Below are 17,843 nucleotides of genomic sequence, written 5' to 3' on the forward strand. Positions count from 1 at the left end.
TATACTGAGACAAGAAGAGGAGGAAGAGTTTGCCATTCTCCAGTTTGATGGAGTCAAATTTCAGGAGCCTCTCCTTTCCTTCTATCTAGTCAGAAGGTCTTGGAAAGCCTTCCCGTTAGACCTTTAGAATAGGAACATTTGCCTTTCTTTGTATCCTTAGTGCTTAGCCTGGCACATAATAGGTGCTTAATATTTATTGATTGACTGGCACATATTGGGCATTTCCTAAATATTTATTGACTGATTACCCAAAGGAGAGACACGTTGAGGTATTCTCTTCTTTTTTCGATACTATTCCTTTCTTGTCACATTTACTAATCTAAGAACAATAAACAGGATCAGACAGGGAAAAATTCAGAAAGTCCCCAACTAGGGGATCTGAGACAACTGGTTTCGACTTGTCCCGTTATGGTCATACTCTCTATGCTCTTCCCTGTTCATCCCTGAAGCCTTCCATTGAAGGGCTTCATTATACACACCTCAACTATAATTTTGAAAATTCTTCTTCAAGTTAGTGGCTTAAATAGCTCAATCTATTCCCTAAAGCAAAACCTAGAGTTTTTTCTTTTTTCTTTTTTCTTTTTTCTTTTTTTTTTTTTTTTGGACTGGGAAAATCTAACTTCTTTAACTATGTCATTTCTACCACCTCTAAACAATGGCAAGCAATGATTTTAACAACATTTCCCCCTAGGCTTTAACCTGAAAGCTACTTCTTTAGTGCATGTGATGTTAAATTTGATGCTGTCAAATGATGGCAGTTGGATGCAAACCTCATTTGCAATACTGGTAGTAAAATCCTTTCTGTTCAGAAGGAATTTGAGATTTTTTTTAAAGCTACTCCAATGATTCATGTGTTAGTGCCATTTCAGCTGAAGCCTAGGAGGCCTAGATATTCATGGGAAAATATGTTTTTTTTTTTTTTTTTTGGTAGATTGGTTCTTTTACTTATTTGGAGTTACTACTCCCTTTGAGAAACCTATAGAGAATTTTATTATTTTTTTTTCTGCAAACAAGTTCTAAAGACATGGTCTTATCTTTTAAGAGGGGAAAAAACCCAGATCCCCCCCAAAAAATAATAATAATAACCATCAGGATTTATATTAGAAGATTCTGGAGAATTTTAGAGTTGTTTTGATTTTAGCTGCAGTTGACATTTATATGATGCAGTATCCCAGCTGATACTTTCAGGAGCTTGCAAAGTAGGTTTTATCTTCATTTTCCAGATGAAGTACACAAAGATTAAGAGATTATGTGATTGGTCCAGGATCTCACAACTAAAGATTTGCATCTAGGTCTGATACTACTTTCAATAATAATAATAATAATAACAATAATAGCACTTATGTAATATTTTGAAGTTTGCAACTCATTTGATCCTCCCAACAACCCTGAGAAGTAGGTACTGTTGTTATTAACTCCATTTTAGAGATGAGGAAACTGAGGCATTAGTGAAGTTAAATGGCTTACCCAAGACTATTCCGCTAGTAAATATCTGAGGCAAAATAATATGAGGTAAATATCTGAGTAAATATTTGAACTCAGGTCTTTCTGATTCCATATCTGTCCTCTATGTTGCATGATATAAATATCTACTATGTGCAAAGCACTCTGCTAAAATCAGGGATCCAAATGAATTCTGTTTAATCCAAAATTTCTCTAGTTGTGATCTCTGGCTTTAGTTAATTTTCTCACAATCAGTAAATATTTCTAAAAAGTACCTGCTTTTTAGAAGGGACTTGTGAGTGATTAAAATGAAAGTCAAGGTTGAAGGCATTTTTTACAGTGAATTTGTTTTGTATGCTGCTTTCTTAGTTTAACAACTTTAATGTGAGATTGCAAATTGTCGGTATACTCCTGGCTAAGCTACTGAAAAGCATTTAACTCGTCCTTCCCACCGACATACTATAAGCATCAGAGTAAATGTAGCTAAAATAAAAATATGGATAATGGGAGGGAGGGGACCTAACACAACCTAAGCCTGAGAATCAGGCAGATCTGTGTTTTGGAACCAGGTCTGTATGTGCTGAGTATGACTCTGGGAAAGGCACTTAGCTTTTTCAGTAGCTCTGTCTCTCCACCTGAAAATTAAGGATAATGATACCCTAGTAATGATACCTTAGCTAACTCACAGGGATGTTGTAAAGATATATGAAATATTCTTATGTGAAACACCCTGAGCCCCTGAGAAGAAAGGTGCTCTATAAATCCAAGGTATTTAAATAAGAAATAATCCTGGATATCATGCCAACATCATGGGAAAATCTAATGTGATTATTTCATGTTCTGACATTAGATAGTTAATACTTCTCCACAAAGTATTACAGAATGTGTAGTTTTAAAATTGGAAAAGAACTTAGAAATCATCTAGTTGGATTCTGCAGTAAAGTATTTTTATTCCTGTTTTTCAGAAGAGAAAGTCAAAGGAGAAAGGTTCAGCAAAATTACATGACTGAGCTAAGATTAAAAGTTGAGGAGCCTTTCCCATCTCATTTTAGAGGTTGCTGCCTGACTTGCCATGTGATATTTTCTGTCGTTCTTTTCATAGAGAAAGCTTGAAGTCTGTCTCGAAACTTTGCCAAAACATTTATCTAATATATTCCTTTCTTCTGTTTGTAGGGAAAGTGGATTCTTTTTTATTTTCTTTTGGCCTCATGGCCCTTCCTGATGATCATATTGACCATGGGGAAAGAACTTCAAGAAGTCAAACTTGAACTTGAATCCTTCCAAATTCCACGGGCCTCCTGCTTCTACCGCACCACTTTGGGATGAGGCAGAGACACTGGACAAAAGAGCATTGGTCCCTAAAAAGCAAAAGCATGTGACTTTCCGATTTCCTTTTTCACATTGGAAGAAGACATCATCACTACGACCAACACCACCACCAACCTCCTAGGCTCAGCATCTATTCTCTCCAGTTTTCACTTTGAGGAATGTACTGTATTGAAGCGCTAGCCCTGCAGAGTCCCTGTTTTTCTCCTTGTTTTGATTTTTATTTATACATATTTCCATAGCTCTTTCCTGTATGTCACTGCTGCATCTGGATGATGGCAAGTGACCCAACACTACAGGTCTTAACATGGACGCCAAGCCAGGTGCCGCCACGCTGAACAAAGCCAGTTCATGGGAGCTGCCTAGTATATGCATTGCTGAAGTTACATTTTACACGAGATGTGCCATTGCAGTGATATAAATATATTTTTTTTCTAGACTAAATAATGAGCTGACTATCTCTTTTGATGTGTGTACATAGGGGTGAGTGTGTATGTGTGTATGTATGTGAGTGAATGAATGTGAATACAGGCATGTATGTACATGTATTATCTCATGCTTAGAACTGCCTATGGATGTCTTGGAAAAAGTCCCTCCTGGGACCCTCCTAGGGTACTGTCTTTCCACCACATCCAAGCTGACGAACAACATGAGATAGTGGGTCTGTAGACTATGTCTTTCCTACTAGCAAGAAAACACAGAAGTGTTAAGTTTCCTGTATCTCTAAGTGTATTTTGTAGCTGCCACGCTAACCTTAATCAATAATCCTGCATCCTGCAGCCTAAGACGGAGGCACTTTCACCTTAGTTACGGAATGATTAATGAAAAAAAAAAGGTCCGTTCAGGTGATGGAGCAGCCATCAATGTTGCTAATTCTGATTCGTCGTTCTCAGAATCACACTTATTGAAAAAGGGGAGGGGGTGAGATCTGTATCTGGTTACCTGAAATATAAAACAACAAAAAGCCTATTTTCCTGCATAAATGGACTTGTTAAATGTGAACAAATATATGCAATTCTATACAGTCAGAGCTGCACTCTGACACCAGTGTCAGGTGCTAAGAAGGTTGTGTCCTATAATTAATAGCTTGTCTCCCAACATCACAAAAAACCACATACCAGTGATGTTTGAGGGTACACTCTTGGGTCCATGTCAAGTAGCTTCGAGCACTTCCAAGTTCCAAATTTTCATGGAAAGTTACTTTCATAAAGGGAAATAACCTACCATAAGTTCCTATGGCCCTCACAATGGCACCAGCATCTCGAATCTGAGGTCTAGAATGTGAAGATTGAGTGCTGACAAAAACTACTTGTTCATGGACGGGAAATGTATACCAAACTCCAGCCAATGTACTGCCATTCTGTGGATTCAGTTATGTGACTGCCATGCATGATGGTTGCAAAGATTGCTATAGCATCATGTATCAAGATAAAGAAAACACAACAAAACATCACTGACAAGAGGCAAAATGCTGAATCTATGCCCACTATCTACCAACCTTGATTGTATTAAGATAGGGTGTGGGGCACTGTAATCTAGAAACTATAATAGAGAGTCAAAACTAATTTTCCTGTATGTTACCCCTCCTTAGGCCCTTATTTTTTTTTAAAGGGAAGTGCCTATAAATAGATATTTGGAGAATATTAGTATAAATCATAGGATGCTCTGAGCAGACTCTCAAAAATAAGTTTATTTCCTGATCTCTAAAATGAGGGGGGATTAGATAATTGGCCAAAGAAGTCTACTGTGCTAGAGACAGAGAACAGGATGAATAAGCCTGTTTTTCCTCCACTTTGTATCTTCCCTAGAATCTAGCACAGTGCTTTGCACATAGTAGGCACTTAATAAATGTCTTCTTTTTAATTGAGTTGAATCAATTGTGATCTGAGTGCTGTCACAATATAGCATGCTCAGATACCAAATTACCATCAAATCATGAACAAGGCAGCTTTAAACTCTCTCCTCACCCCAGACCAAATTAAATGATGCCAGTATTTGTCAGCCAACCCCTTGTTATCGAAGGAATTTATCGATGGGACACTCTACTAAGCAAACCAGTATGTTGGGGGTCAGGGGAGGGGGGCAGGGTAGGGGAAGGTTGTGCTCTTGACACTGCTGGTAAATATGCTTTGAGATCTCTTGCTGTATTCAGTTTATGATGGAGATGTGTATTAATGCATACACTTATATCCATGTATATGTTTAAAGACAAAAAAAATTCTTACCAGGAAATGAGACTTTTAAAAGCAATATTTCCATTAACATTCTCTTATCAAGAACAAACATTGACATAAAGAGTGCATTTATTTTTTGTATCACTGCAAGTATATTGGAATATGCAAGGACTGTGGTTAAAATTAGAATGTATAAGGCATATTATAATTTAGTTCATGCTAAAAAATTTTTTTTTAAAGAGACCATTGCTTGGTTCATAAATGTCCATAAATTTGAGTGATCTCTGAGTTAGACATAGATTTTCTATTTTGTTTTAATTTGTCATTTTTTTTTCCTATTTGAACTTTAGGTACACATAACTTATGTCATTTATTTATGGTCTTTTATACCTAGTTTGTAAAATTGTAAAATAGCAAACTCAATGCAAAGGTTTGCATTTGAAAATAATAAAGTAGTTACTGTACCAACCAGGAATAGAATTGCTTTTTTTAGCGTCTTTGTTCTAAGATATTTCTATGAATTTCTTTTCTCCTGAATATTCCATTTGTTATTAGTTCATGATTCAAGTTATATAAGCTTGAAGTGACCCCAATTTGATACAGTACAAGCATGCACATCTATCTACCTCAGGTCCACCCCTGAGAACAAGAAAATAGCACATGGATTTGGGAGTTTACTAGATTACCTAATCTCAGCATTCTTGCTACTTGATGGGCTCCATCACACCATCATTTTGCACAAGGGTTGTCCTCTGACCTCCTTCACTACATGAAGCATCCAGGCATCCCCAAATGGAACAGTAGTTTTAAGGAATAAGGTCTTGAAGACCACAATATTATATCACTTATCATTTATTTGAAGATCTCAGCATGATGCAAAGCAGAGAGTATCAGACGGAGGATGTCAGGAGGCATATGGTAGAAGTGGTCCTTTTTAAAGCATCAACTTTTAAGCTAAAAGAAATTAGGAATGGAATTTCGTGGCAAGCCTTTTTCTTATTGGTAATGATTGTGCCAAGAATTCCATCCAAAGCCATCAAAAATGGATGGAGTAACCAATGCTTCAAGATGGGCATGGAGTTCTATCACTAACTGCCATTTGACATTGGGCAAATAGCTTTACTTCTCCTGGCCTCTGTTTTCTTATGTGTAAAATGAGATGATTGCTCTAAATGAATTTAGATTTCTCTTAACATTGGCACTTTTAAGGTGATCTTCTTTTGAGTAGGCAAAATTGATGACTTTTTCCCCCTCTCTGAAATGCCACTGAAAGATCAGTCCCCTCTCTCAATTAATTCTTTTTTTTTTTTTTTTTTGGAGAGCACAGTTTTGTTCCTGAAAAGAAATTTAGAAGGCCTTCTAATCCAATGCCTTATTTCAGAGATGAGAAACCTGAAGTCTAGAGATGTTGAGCTACTTTCCAAATGTCACACAGGTAGTAACACTATTTGACATAGCTTTTTCTTCCTGTATCACATTGAACTCATAGATTCTATAAACTCTGAGGCTTTTGATTTTCTTGTCAAAATTCAGAGGATCCTTATGGGTGCCAAACCATAAATTAAGTATCACACTTCCTAGCTCACTGCATTTAGTGAGAATTAATTTATGATTAAATCCCCTTTCTCTGCTTTTCACTAAAAGCTCAGAATAACTTTTTGCTTCACAGATACCTAGACACTGTATCTCATAGATGAGGGGGTAATGATTTTCCTAATTATTGTTTCTATGGTCTAAGCATAAAGGCTTCAAACAGGTCTTCTCACAGACCATTTTTTCCCCTGAGGATGTTCAGGTGCTATAGATAGAAGCTAATAATTAACTAAGCAGAGTCAGGAGATAGATGCAGAGACAAGGAGTCAATCAGCTAAAAGCAAAGAGAGGCAGCAATATGAGAAACATGATGAGAGACAAGAATGAAGGTCATGGGATCAAAGTTATTGAGATATAAAGGATCTTAAAGGTCATGCAGTTTGACCTTATCATTTCAAATATTTTTATTGATATCTTTGACTTTGATATCATCTTCAAGTCTGCCCATAATCCTTTCTCTTCCCTACTTTTGCTGCTCAATAAATCATCTTTTGCATTTGCAATAAATAAAAAGTCAATGAAAGAGAAGTGGGGTTGGGGAAATAGCTCAGCAAACCAATCAAAATGAAATAGTACAGTGTTCAAACTGAATTTGACAGTGTTTCAGATCTAGGGGCTACCATATTCTCTCTAATGAAGGGGAAAGAAAAGGGGTAATTCTCTCTCCCTTCTCTCTTTTCTCTTTTTTTCTCCTTTTAGGTACAATTATATCATTTTTGTTCTTTTAATTTACATTTCAATCCTTTCAATTTGTATTTTATCTAAGGTCATAAAAGTGAAGAGTGATTGAGCTGGCTTTTGAACCCAAGTCTTCTAAGTTCTCTTTCATGACAAAACCTGAGGTATAATTTGAATTCTAAGACTCCAAATCCAAAATAATGTTATTTTCAACGAACAACATACAACCAGTTCATATTAGAGCTGGAACTAGCCGGTCCTTTTTTTTTATGGCATTGTATTCTCACAAGAAAGGTGCAATTATATCTTTTGGCAAAGCAGAAAAACTAAATTTAGGTACCATGACAAAAGGCAGAATAGTAGGAAAGTAATAATAGAAAACAACCATGAGTAAAAGAAAACACAGACTTAATTCAGTTGCACAGCTGCTTATAATTGTTGTGAAACTAGCAATGAAACCAGAAGATTCTTGCCCTTGACATTGGTGAAACCATTTTATTGTTTCACAAACTAATTGAACTTCCACATCTAAGACTAACTAGCTCTATGATTTTCAAATCACTTTTCCTCTCTAAAATTAACTTTGTATGAGTTTTAAATGAAGATTGGGCTGATAGTCCTTTTTAGTTCCAAATTTTAATGATTTTTTGTGGGGTAACAATCAGTTCTACCTTTATAATGCAAGCAGGGCCTTTGTACTATTTCATGAATGGGAGAAAATTGAAGCACAAAGGGGCAATGATTTATCCATTGTAAAGAAAGCTAACATAATGATTTACCTGTATTAGTATTTATGAAAACAGTTCCATTCTTCAAGCAAATGGACAAAAATTTTGCCTTTTACTATAAGAGAAAAAAAAAACATTTGTTGTAAACATTTGTTTATTTTGAGATGCACTTTTTAATTTTTTTAAAATATTTTACTTACATAAGAATAAGCAAGTTATTAGAGAATCAGCTTGGAAATCTGGAAGAATTAGATGTGTCTTCACCTCTAACATAAATGGGGTGGATGACTGAGAAAGCTATTGAATCTCTTTGTATCCCAAGTAATTTTCTAAGAACAAATTGAAAATGAATTTTCATGTCTATCTTAATGGAAGGGCTTTCTATACTAAGCACTTCTTACCCTCACTAAATAATAGGATTGAACCAGAAGAAAATCTTTATATGAATTTATATCATTACAACATTTTAAAGTTTACAAAGTACTCTGTTCACAACCACCTTGTGAAGTAGGTAGTACAAATATTAGGGTATTATTATTCCCATTTTGCAGATAAAGAAACTGAGGCTCAGAGAGATAGACTTTCTGGTTCAAGGTCACACAACTAGTAAAGGTCACAGATCTAAATCCAGATCTTTTGATCTGTGTTTAGCTTCTTTCTACCACACTGAGTAATCTTAGGTTTTGAAAATATCTTCATTTATCCCCTCATTTACCAAAAAAGGAATATCACAATTGACTGTGATATGACTAGTCTCAGCCCTCACAGAGAGCAGCAACTTTAGGACTAAAATTCAAACTATTGATTCCTACTTATTTTAGTGTGCCACCTCACTGATGCCCTCCTTTACTTACCCAAACATCCCATTTTGAAAGAGAAATTAATTTTACCTACCGGTGATTAATATAAGATCCAGTAGATGGTGAATTCCTTGAGAACAGGGGCTATTTTTTTTTTTTTTTGCCTCTCTTTCTATCCCCAGTATTTGGCACAGTGCCTGGCACAAATCAGGCACTTAATAAATGCCTGTCAATTGATTGGCTGAAAATAATGCTTCTGAACACATTATAAAATTTTAGTTCCTAATTTCTTGGCTTATGGCATCATGTTTTAAGCACTAAGCCAGGCAGCATATGCACAAGTCACAGCTCTGTTTGAGCTTTGAATTTTTCCAACCATGTTAAAAAAATCAAAATAGATTGTGACAATGAAAAAATGCACAGTGCGCTTAAATCAACAACATAATTAAAACTTGTAGCTACACTGCAGGCCCTGACCTCCCTTTATTTTAGCCTTTCTCTTTTGAAGAAATGCCCTTGGGCCATTGACTGCCCCTCAATCCAATGGGTAATGGGCCTCTGACATATCTTATTTCTGGCAGTAGCCTGGAACTTAATTTGGAGTTTACAACAGTCCTACAGAAAATTTGACAAACTCTTAAAAATAAACACAATTAGGACCAAAAGTTTTGGGTTAAAACCAGCATAGCAAAACAAGTCTGCTGCTTTTTGCTTGGCTGGACAAGTCAGCCACGAGAGAAAGGTTGCTTTGATATCCTTCCACAGAAACTCTGTGCAGTACCCATAATATACAGGAGTCAGTTCTAGTCTGGGAATCTGCAGTGTATCACCGCCTAGCAATCAGGCTGACGTATTCTAATGAGACCCATGTTGTTTGTAATCAGTCTGGCATTGCTTATTCTGATCTTTATTTCATATGATGCACTTTGAAATGGCTCAGATTGCACCAGATGCTTTAAGAAGCAACATTCTGTTTTATTCCATTACTAATGTTCCCTACCCCCTCCTCTACCAATTAGCATAATTTCAAAATCTACCAGAAGAAGCAATGAGTGGCTAAAAAGTTTCAAAGAAACTCAAGTATTTGCTTGGCAAAAACAGAAGACACTCATCACTTTTTTTTCTTTTTCTTTTTCTTTTTTCTTTTTTCTTTTTTTAATTTGTTTGTTTCAAATGAACCTGGAACAACAGAGAGACAGTCACTTTTAGGATTCACATCCATTTCAGGATTCAGTTGCTGTAAAGTCAACGAACATTTTTCACCTGTGATTTATTAAAATCTTAAAATCTTCCCATGGACTGATGGGCTGATAATTTCTTATTGCCTGGATATTAGCCTGTGTATTCCATTACAGAATTACCATACCATTTGCCATACAGTCAAGGTTTTCTTAAAATTTCAATGTAGCTGGAAAATGTAATTTCCATCCTACAAATGGCAAAGGAATTTAGGCATATTTAGAGGCAATCAGGAAATGTATGGATGCTTTCTACCATTTTGTTTCATGGGTTATAGATTTGGTCCTGATGGAAAATCTGTGAAAACCTAAACTCTGAACAGTAACATGGATCATAGATGATAAATAGCATTTGCTCTTCTTGAGTCAATACCAAAGCATCGATTGACCAGAGTTCTGAGCATAGCTTGCTACCTGCTTTTTAGATAGCATATGATTTCATAATGAAGGTAGAATTAAACTTCCTGACAAAGATACTCCAAATTCTACATTGACACCTTCTAGATGACTCAGAAACCAAATCAACTGGACTTGAACTTCATTTGGAAAATTCAGATTGAGAATAAATACATTATCTTTTAATGCTCAACAAATGATTCAATTTTGAATTTTAAAGTCAACAAAATGACTCAAATATTTACCATTATGGTAAATATTTGCATAAATTTACATAGCACTTAGAGGTCTCCAAATTATGTTTCCTTATTATGTGACTATAGCAAGTGTCTTAGTCATTTTGTCCCCCAATTTCCTTATCAGTAAAATGGTGTAATAATATCTACATTAGATAAACAACATCTTAGAGTAGATCTACTGATGGCCTTTTAAGTCCATTTCTTATGTACAGTATGACCTGTTTGATCCTCATTTAGCTTCAAAGTGCCCTAGAAAATCTTTAAGATTATGAGCTACAAAAAAAGGTATCAATTTTCATTGGACAGAAGGAGTTTGCCCATTTGGGAGCTACTTTATGCGGTTGTAATTGCAAACTTAATCCCATTCATTCCTCTATTCCTATTGCCCAATTCATAGAGCTGTTTTGAGCTTCAAATGAGAATGAATACTCTGAAAGCTTTAAAACAGTAAATAAGGATTATCTATTATTATTAGCATAAACGTTTTTTTATTGTCATCCTTGTGATTGCTCAGAGATCAAATAGCCACTATCATAGGCTTTCATTTGAAATTCAAATGCAGAACAAATATACTAGTATTACCACGTAGGAATCAGCTTCATAATACAACTTAAAATGTATCAGATAGCTGAGATTCATTGTTATAATAATGGTAGCATGCATATAATACAAACATGTTTATGTGTATATACTTGTGAAACTCCATTCTAGACCTTTCAATGGAGTTAACTTTTCCCTGGATACCTTGAAAGAGGTGTGCCATTATTATCATTATTATTATTATTATTATTATGTATTTTATTAAGAAAGTAAGCTTTTCGTTTTTAGAACACTGGGAATGAAGTGGAGAGCAACAACAACAATAATCTTATGCAAACAGAAAACAGACTTTTTTTATAATTCCTGAAAAAAGCAAATTAAAGAAATATGGGCCTTTTATTGATTAATAGCATAATTAATATATTCAAATGAGCCTGTCTTCCATGGTTGGACATTTATAGAAAATGGAAATTATTTTTGTGCTGATCCCTTCAAATGTTATGAGTGGTGCTTAGACATTATTGCTCTCTTGTGGACTGGGAATTTAGGTGGAGCGTTTGTCATCAATCTATTTTCAGCCTGGCTTTGTCTTTCTTTTTCTGCCTGGTCCAGATGCTCACCTGAAGCTGCTTGCCTTAGTTTGGGGCCCAGCTACTCAGACTTTTGTTTTTCTATTGGTACCTTTAGCTCCTGCACATTTCTGAGAAGTTCCAGGAAGATCTATTACTGTTCTTGACTGATTACTTTTGAAGTTCACTTATCTTGTTTATTGGACTGAGTATATTGCGTGTGTGCTTTTTTAATTAGTTCAGAAAGTGGGTGGAGCTATAGCAGAAGCAAAGTCAATTTCAATCAGCCCCAGTTGACTGAATATATTTAGCTTACTTAGTAGATTGATTCTCGATTTCCATGGAAGGCTGTTTTTTTGTTGATGGTGGTGGTGATGGTGGTGGTGGTTTTGGTCTTTTATTTCCAGTTTTAGATGAATTGAATAATGCTGAAAAATTATTTAATTACAGAAGTCATTGTTTAATTTATCCACATTGGATATATTATGAATTTCATTTTAAATCTAATGTATATATGCATATATTATATGTATAAATGTGTACATATATACAGGTGAGTATATCTGAATGTGCATGTACATGTACACACATACACATATATATTAGGCATATATTCACATATATTAGGATTGCACATGAATAAATTAAAGATAAAATTCAAAATATAATTATATCATCTAAATGATACATATACCATGTATTTTAGATCTACAGTATAAAGTTAGCTCACTGTTACCAATTATTTATACTGATTTTAAACTACAAAAGAATGGCTTGGTTTTCTCATATTTCCATTCATTTTTTTGTTATTCATGCTAATAATTTATCCTTCCTCCCCCACCCGTCGCTCCCGTTTATTGTTGGTGTTTTGTTTGTTTAATATTAAGGAAGGCAGGAATTTATCACCATGGTAAGAATGCTAGCAGATGCTTCCAACTTTTGTTTCTCTACCAGGCTTATTCATATTTTAATGAAATTTCTGGATGTTCCACTAGTAGGTAAGCCTATAGGAGATCATACTGTTATGTATGTTAGTATATTTGAGTCTGTGTGTGGACATGTGAAAATTAGTCTATAATGCCCCCTTTTACATTATTTTGCTGTATGTAAATTTTTTAAATTTGATTAATGGTTCTTACCTGGATTGTTAAGAGTAGACACTAGAAGGGGGCTTGAGGTAGCTATTGCTCTTATTAAACCTAATAACCTAAAATAATGTCATAATGAATGGAATATGTGTTACAAAATATATTTATTAATCAGCAATAAAAATATACATTGACACAAACAAAACGAATACATTCGATCAATTCACCATCTCCATTATTTATATTCTAACAAATATTTCTACAATTAGTCAATCTTTTACAAAAGCATTTGTAGTTGTTAACAGTGGCTGTACATTTTTTCTAATATAATTTCTTAATGTTTATTCTTTGGTTACCATGCAACATTTTATAAAACTCTATCAACAGACACTTTCCCATAAAAGTAATGAGTCAAATAGGGGTCATCTCCTCTCCTCACTTTCACTTAATCCTTTTATCTAGTTCATTTCCATGTCTCTTAGCTTTTACATTTTGTACTATTTCTTTTATTCTTAACAGATTAAGAAACTGAGGTCCAGGGATTTTCATAGGCAGTGCCAGAAATGGGATTTAACCCAGAACTTCTGATTCTAGAGCTTGTATTAAAAAAAAAAAAAAAGATAGGGATTAAAGAAGGAAAGAAAAGGAATGAGTTCATTCTTGGTATAGGGAAGAAGATGAGTAAAAACAAGGTAGTAAAAAAAAAGTATATATTTTATTTGGGAGAGGAGAAGATATTATACCCTGACTGAAGACTATAATTCACCACAGAGAGGTACAGGACATAACAAATGGTAGTGCAAATTGTACAACTCAGGGCAGGAAAGGACTCTCGTTATTTAGTGTAAGTTTCCCATTCTACAAGATGAAGAAATGAGACTTGTCCAACTATACATTGGTTGAAGATGAAAGAGTTGTGATTTGAATCCAGGGTACATTTTCCCCACTATATCATATTCCCTCTCCCCTAGAGGTATAGAATTCCAGATCTTGATTATAAGCCTTCTCTTATAGACCGAACAACCTAAACTTGGATGAAAGGAAGGACACTTGAAGAACCTGAAGGGAAAAAGGAGAGGACCCTTTCCTTTTTTTATGGATATGTATGTCAATGTGAATAATTCAGATGGGGAAGGGTGACCAAGTGAGGGAATTCTTGTTCCCAAGTGTACTCCCAAGGCATCATTATTCTTAGTCTGCTGAGACCCATGTTCTCTAAGAAACTTTACCAGGCTACTCCTTGTGTAATGCCAGGTTGCTGAGGAACCTAATTTCCCAGGAGCGAAGTAAACAGCTTCAAGGTACAATTGGAAGATAGAGGCTTCCTGGTGTAGATTCTTTGGAACTTATTTCATTTTACTTTTCAATTTCAATAAAAATCAACTTACTCTCCCTTCTTATTCCCTCCCTTCAAAAAATAAAAAGAAAGGGAAAATATTCTCTTATAATACTATTTGAATAGATTTACATACTATAATTTGTTCAGCCAATTTCCAATTGATGAGCACCTCCTTTGTTTCTAGTTCTTTGTCACTACAATAAGCACTACTATAAATATTCCTGCACATACAGGTGTCTTTTTCCTTTGATCTCTCTAAGGTGTAGGCACAGTGTTATCACTTGGTCAAAGGCATATGCAGAATTTAGTAAATTATGAGCAGAGTTCCTAATTGCTTTCTAGAATGGTTGGAGCACTTCAGAGCTCCCCCAACAGTACATTAGTATGTCTTATTTTATTATTATTATTATTATTTTGCTGGAGGAGGTGTCATCCTTGGCATTATGATGACTATGAAATAGAACCTCAGATTTGCTCTAATTTATATTTCTCTAAATTATTAGAAGCTTGGAGCATTCTTTCATAAAGCAACTGATTTTTGGATTTTTGTTCTTTGGAAATTATTCTTTAGATATCTTGCAATACCTATGCACACTTGAGTCAATTTTTATTCCATTCCTTTTGCCTTGTGGAGAATACCGTTTTCAGGGCCTACATATTCCGTGGTCCTTCTCTCCTCAAAAAGCTAAATTCTTGTTCTGTTGCTCTTCTTGTTCTTGTTCTTTCTTCCTTCTTTCCCTCCCTCCGTCTTCCCCCCTTCCCTCTCTCCCTCTCCCTTTCCTTTCTCCCTCCCTCTCTCCCTCCTGTAAGAGTTTTGAGTTTTCATCCATTTTCTTTAAGTACAAGGGAATGAATTTCAGATCTCTGGCTGCTTGTGAAAATCATACTATTCTCCTTCGGCTCTGCCCTGAAACAATATTGAAACCATGTGGGGCTTTGAGAACTTGGGTGTAGGAATAAAAAGAAGCTAGCTTGGTTCTTCTTTTTGAGGTGCTAAGCAGGTCTTGGGAAGATACTTGATCTTGATGCACCTGTCTCCTCATCAGTTAGATCTTTCCGAAAAGCCCTAGGGAATAATTAATGAATGGTTGTGCAGCCTGCCTGAAACCCAAGGTGCTAGGGAAACAATTCAGCAGTGGAATAATGGCTATTTCCTTCTTGCTCAATGTAGGCACTTCATGGTGCAATCTCTTTAAAGTATATCCTCTTGCAGGGCAGACCCACCTTAGGCAAACCTATAAAGTAGGTATTTTGTCTCCATTGTCTTTTTTCTCACCATGCTAGGCACATTACTGCTTCTGGAGTTTGTCAGCCTTAAGAAAAGTAGGATGGTGCATTGGTAAGAGTCCTAGATTGGACATTTGAAAGGTCTGTATTGGAATACTTATCATTTAGGCAAGTTATTCCCATTCCTCTTCCATATTGCCTCAGTTATCTCTTCTGTGAAATAGCCATCATGATAGCACACTTTAATATATAGCACTTAAAGTTTGCAAAGTGCAATAAGTGCATTATCTATTTGATGCAAGCTTAAGGGAGAAGTAGCAAGAGAACTCTTTCCTTTTGTATTGAGAAAACTCACTGAACTGAAGTAGTAGGATTTTGTCTCAGATCCAGGAAAACAGAATGTAAGTATCAATTCTAATACCTTCTGGCTGTGTGACTTTGGGCAAGTAAGACCCTTAACCTTTGGTAATGCTCAGACTTATAGAAAAGGTTTGGGCTGCTTTAATAAAACTAGTTTTTTTTTTTATGTGCTGAACACTGAACTCAAAAACAAAAGCCAGGAACCAAGTATTGTTGAAGATATCATAATATCATTTTATAAATAAGGATACTGATTCCCAGAAAGGTAATTGATTTGCTCATTGTCATACAGCTAGTAAAAGTCTGAAGTAGAATTTGAATCTTCTTTAAAGTCTACCATTCTCTTTCCAATAATAACTCCTTAAGAGGTATCCAAAAAAAAAAAAAAGAGGTATCCAACTCTAAAATGATAAACCTATGATTACTCCCCTTCCTCCCCCATCAGGTGATCATTGTCCTCCTAATAGACATTTTCTCTTTCCAATTGATCACCCTTCACCTTATTGAGAAGAAAGTAGATCTGATCAGTTATTGACATCTCCATGTCTATTAGTTTCATAGGTTTCCAGGGATATACTGGAACAAAATCCAAAGAGCCAATTATTAAATTTCTAGTGTGAACATTTATATCTCAGAAATAGGCAAGTCGTACAAACCAGGCCTCCGTTTACTGTTTTGTTGACTGTTTAGATTTCAGTAAGTGATGGAGAAAATTTTAAGACATATTAAACTTTAAAATGTATTCTACTTCAAAGTACCTGTTTTCCAGAATACCCCATGTGCTCCTCTTTTGAGAAGTAATCCTAAGATTTCATAGAATCATAGCTCTAAAAGAAGATAGGGACCATCTGGTTCAGTCTCCTCATTGCATAAACAAGGTCATTAAAACCCAGGAAGTGTAAGGAAATGGCAAAAAGTCACCTTGGAGAAGATCCCAAAGGGCAGTAAATGCAGAAGATAGCTATGAAGTCTAGGTTTCTGAGTCCAGAGCTAGGGTAGTCTGAATGGCATGATAGGACAATTAGTTCCAATTAAAATCTCACCTTTGACATTCATTACATGGGTGTTTGTAGAGAAGTCTCTTCATAACTCTGGGTCTCAGTTTTCTCATCTGTAAGATAAGGCTGTTCTAGTACAAAATCCCTTTCAGCTCTAAAATTATGACCCATTCCCATAGTAGAAGGATCCAATTGTTATTTGTTTCTTCCTCATTTTATTTTACATAAGGACACTTGCAGGGATAAGATGTTAATTTGAACATCCATCTTGCTTCTGGTCTTTCAAATCTCCTTTCCTGAGGCTAACCCTGACCAACCATACTACCTTATGGCTCTCCTGATTTAAACTGACTTCTTCTAAGCAAGATATTTGGCACTAGCCACTATGTTGATAGAACAGATTTTAGTCCCTGTGTACTCTGGGCACTGTTAACTGGCCCAGAAGCAGAGGCAGGCAGGAGTTGACCAAGTTGTTTCTGAACTCAATTTATTTGATATTCTATTTAGTGCTTTCATGATGGCATATTTTGAATCCTAAGCAAAAGATCCCTGGTTGACTGTTTATTTTAAACAGCAAACACCTGTCATGGCTCAGATTAGAAACACTTGTAGAAACCAGGCAGCAGAGTATTTATAAATTCACCCAAGTCATTTAATTGTGGTCAAGAGAAGAGAACTCAGTTGCAGATTTTCTCTTTCTGAAAAAAGGTCACCATCTTTTTTTTTTTTTTTTTTTTTTCTGTAACCAAATCACAGTGTACTTAAAGAGAAGATTTTGAATCAAGACTCCCAATCTCTGAAATATATTTGCTGGATAATCCTGGGGAAGTCTCTCTCACTCACTGCCCTAAAATGCTATTAATCAAAGGAGGGTCTCTGATCCATTTCAGTGGAAGAAGTTTCTGCATTGAGAGTACTTTACACTGGCCAGCTCCTCTTTCCCAATCTAATCAAGCCAAATAAGCCAATTCTATGTCACTATAGACACAGAAGAGAGAAAAGAGAAATTCTACTAAAAAATACTCTGTATTCCAGAAATCTTTCATGTCTATGAAAGTACCTGTGTTCTAGTTCATAACATGTATTTGATATAGGGAAGTCATTTAT

At 35.5% G+C, this 17,843-nt stretch overlaps 1 protein-coding gene across 1 annotated transcript in view; it reads left to right on the top strand.

Moving 5' to 3' along the window:
- The window catches only part of EPHA4 (EPH receptor A4), a 167,109-nt gene extending 161,698 nt beyond the window's left edge, over positions 1–5,411 (top strand). The window contains exon 18 of the mRNA XM_051983467.1: positions 2,617–5,411. The gene's annotated coding sequence lies outside the window, so the exon portion shown is untranslated. The remainder of the gene's footprint in view (positions 1–2,616) is intronic.
- Positions 5,412–17,843: the final 12,432 nt, after the last annotated feature.

Source organism: Antechinus flavipes, chromosome 3, assembly GCF_016432865.1.
Source record: "Antechinus flavipes isolate AdamAnt ecotype Samford, QLD, Australia chromosome 3, AdamAnt_v2, whole genome shotgun sequence".
NCBI classification, from domain to species: Eukaryota; Metazoa; Chordata; class Mammalia; order Dasyuromorphia; family Dasyuridae; genus Antechinus; species Antechinus flavipes.